We start from the raw sequence: 4,169 nt of genomic DNA on the forward strand, positions 1-4,169 counted from the left end.
GTAGGCTTGGTATTTTATTGGGGACTTGGTTCGCTGTGCAACCATCACGGCACTCACGTCCTTTTTCTTGGACGCGCCACCCGATTGTAGGTCTTTGTTGGTAGCCTGCAGTGCTTCAAAATTAGTGACCATTCCGCTCTTAATGCCCTCCTCAATACTTTCTCCTAGCTTGATGATATCGAAGAATTTCTGGCCCTCTATCAATATTAACCTCTCATAATACTGCGGATCTTGAGCTCAGACAAAAAATCGGTTCATCTATTCTTCCTCTAAGGCTGGCCTGACCTTAGCAGCCTCGGATCTCCATCGAGTAGCATACTCGCGGAATGCCTCAGTGGGCTTCTTTTTCAGATTCTGGATGTAGAAGATATCTGGTGCATTTTCTGTATTGAACCTGAAACTGTCCATGAAATCGGATTCCATTCCCACCCAGCTTGTCCACTTCTTGGGATCTTGGTTAATGTACCAAGATAGCGCATCACCTTTCAAACTTCTCATGAAGATTTCATGCGAACCTTCTCATCTCTTCCTACAAAGACCAGTTTATCACAATATGTCCTCAGATGGACTCTAGGATCCCCCGAGCCGTCAAACATTTCAAACTTGGGAGGTTTGTACCCCTCGGGAAGTTCAACATCCGGCTGGATGCAAAGATCCTCATAATTCAGCCCTTCAATGCCTTTGTTTCCTTCCACGCCCTAGACCCGGCTAGTCAATTTCTTGAGCTCGGTCGCCAGGTTCTTGATGAGAGAGTCTTTGTCGTCAGACTCTGGTGTGTTTGTAATGGGTTGAGTGTATTGTGGCAGGGTTTCCACATATATGGGAGTGTGGTGGGGATGATCATTTGATGGTTCGGGGATGAGGAGTGGAGCGTTGTTGAGATATGTGTTGCAATGAGTAGCAGGCTGTTTCTGCGGCTTTGGGATGTTCTGTGGAGGTATGGGGTGTTGAGTATTGGGAAAATTGATGTCTGGAGTAGTGAGTGAGAATGACAGACTTGCCAAGTTTCGAACTTGGTCTAATTCTTCTTGAAGTTTCAGTAGCTTTTGTTCGAGCTGAGTTGCACTTTCTTTGGATGCCTGAACACCCTGAGGAACCTCTACCCTTTCAACCGAGTTCTCCTTTCTGACGTTATTCAAATCTTCCATTATTTCTTTGCCCCTGTTCTTGATAGGACTTGGAGAAGGAGGAGGTGGAGGGCCCTTAGATCTTGTGGAGTAAGATGACGATGTCAGAATGCACGAACTAACCTTTTAGGGAGGGGAATAAAAAATAAAGTAAAAACAACAAAAAGGTAACAAGTTAGTACGAATTCTGAGAAAAAATGTTGCAATATTTAAACACTTAGTGCAAGAATATAAATCGTGTCCTAAATCGGGTGCCTCGTTGTGCCCGAGGTAGGCCTAGAGACAAGTTGATTTGGAGAACTTATAATGCTAAATGCCTCATTTTATTGATAAAAATAAGACGAATCCAAAAACGACACTAAAATTGCATAAAGTAAAATATCACTAATGGTCATTGGCCTTATTACATTTCAAAGAGAAAAAGAGACTCCTAACTATTTGGTCCCTGAAGGACCTTCCCCAGATTCGGCATCTTTGGCTCCATCGAACAGCATCACCAGCTCATGCAATCCCAGCAGCAGATAAGACCTAGCCAAATGTCCTCCTTCATTTCCCTCGGCATTTTGGCAATTCTCAATCCTCCGGATGAATTTCCCTTCCAGCTCTACTAACCCTCGCTCCAAATGCCCTAGGCGCTTGTTGGCTTTGGCAGCCATATCCTTCAATTCTTCGATCAACTTTTGATTGGCCTCTTGAATCTCTTGATGCTCACTCTCGCACTCCTTGATCCTTTTGCGCAACTGATTGTACTTAACCTGTATCTCAGCCCTTTCGTCGATGACCCTGTGACCTCGAACAAACCCGGGCTGTCCTAACCCAGCATGATATTCTTCTAGCCAACCTGGATAGTATGAGGTGTAGCCGGCATGATACCTGTCACGTTCTATGGAATCCCTCTCCAGGACGACCTTGTTGTTCCACATTTGTTGAGCTTGACATTTGTATGGGCTATCGTCATCTTGGAAATCAGCCTTGAAATGACTCGTCTTTTTGACCTTTGGTACGACCTGCTTCCTCCCTGCCTGCCTCATGACTCGGAGAGGGACATAGGGATAAGTTCCCCTCAGACCAATGAATATATAGAATGGAGCGTCCCGAGAGCGGATGATGAACTCTGCAGTGGGGAACCATTCAAACATCCATTGTACCTTGTCTTCTTTCAAGTTTTCAAACAATTCTACCCATCCTCGAGCATCCCCTGGCTGAGCGAACATGTCGGGCATATAGTTCATTCTCTTAGGATGGTGAAAGGCTATATGATCATTCCACGGCCTTCACGGAAGCTCTTGACGGTATCGACCCTTTTTGAGATGTTCTATAAGCCAGAGTTGGAGTAATAAGTTGCAACCCTCAAAGTGACTGGCTCCTCGTTGACAGTTCTCCAAAGCTCGGTAGATCTCAGCAACAATCATGGGCACTATGCTGAAAGGCTGCCCTCCAATCCCTTCCATTAATGTCTTGGTGACCATGGCTAGTCTGGTGTGGATCCTAGCCTTCTTCATGGGAAACACTATCATCCCCAAGAAACAGAACATGAAGACGTAAACCCTCCTGTGGATATGCCCCAATGATGTGAGGGCGAATTCATCTGGATAGGTGCGGTAGGACTTGCTATGACCGTACCTCTCGTACAGGTAGTCGAAGGGAATATAGGAATCCTTCAAACAAGTCAAGTCTGAGTTTTTCTTTAACCCCATCATTTTGAAGAAACTCCTACCCTTGCGGTTTTCTGGCATGAGTAAACCTGGAGTCTCCCAAGGAATACCAGCTAACCCACCTATTTCCTCGAGCAACGGTGTCATTTCAAGGTTCCCAAATCGAAATACTGATCTATCACTGTCCCAGAACAATGTCGTAGCCTATATGATTTTGTTGTCTGGCTGAATTTCCAAAAGAGAGGGTAAGTTTCCCAAATATTTGCGGATGAGAGTCCGGTCACTGGAATGAAGGTCCTCCCACGAACTTTGCAACCTTGGATGAACGTTGGTTACCATGCCGAATCTCGGGATTTCGTGCCTCATTTCTGCAAAACAAAGCGTTAGTCCCTTACCCCATCGGACTCGACTATTTAAATCAATAATTAGCATAATGGCATTTAGTTCTCCAAATAAATGCACAGAGTATGGCGTTGTCCGTTTGGGTTCCAGGAGAACCCAGTGGACTTTGGATAGGCTATCTTAAAGAGTCATTATGTGGACAGCATAACTGACTCGACTAGGTTTGACAGTGATGCATGAACAGTTAAACAGAATAAGGTTTCTATGGGGTGCTAGACCGGTACCCTTGAGCGAACAACTCAAGAGGGAAACGCACGGAACCGTCGACTGCACCACTGATCGACTGGTTTTACCGCAAATATGCCTTTGCCAAATTTAGGGGGTAATAATATTGGAAGAGCGCAACCACTCATTAAGCGTTGCTATGGTATTTGTTTGGCACGAGTGGAATATGATGTTGAAAAATGCAATTACAAAAAATGAAACAAATTGTCATGTATTTTCACGTTCATAATGATTACAATAATTGCTCGAAAATTACAACGGTATTGAAGAAAAACAATAAATGAAAGCGTTAAAGAAAAAGGAAACAAAAAGACAAGTCAGTTTCAAATAAAGGCATTAAACAAAGCGGTAAAGAAAGCAGTAAAGTCACATATAACATGAAGTGGTAAAAGCCTAAAGAATCCCCAGCAGAGTCGCCATGCTGTCGACGCCCCCTTTTTCTCGCGAAATCGGATTTATGACATTCGGGAAGACAACTCTATTCCCGTTTGGGAATTGGGTTTTTAGAATTAAAGAGTCGCCACCTAATGATTAAGTGCATTAGGACACTAAGGGTTTTGAATTTTGAAAACCAGAGTTCGGGTAAGGGCTAGAAATTATCTCGAGGGGAAGGTGTTAGGCACCCCTCAAGATCCACTAGTGTGGTTCCCGGCCATACTATGTTGTGACTTTAATGTAAACAGGTATACAAATAAATTTACACATAAGGATTGCAAATAGGTATGTAACAAGCATGTTGAAATCTATAATTTATTTAAGG

This window comes from Nicotiana attenuata, unplaced genomic scaffold (assembly GCF_001879085.1).
Source record: "Nicotiana attenuata strain UT unplaced genomic scaffold, NIATTr2, whole genome shotgun sequence".
In the NCBI taxonomy this organism is placed as follows: domain Eukaryota; kingdom Viridiplantae; phylum Streptophyta; class Magnoliopsida; order Solanales; family Solanaceae; genus Nicotiana; species Nicotiana attenuata.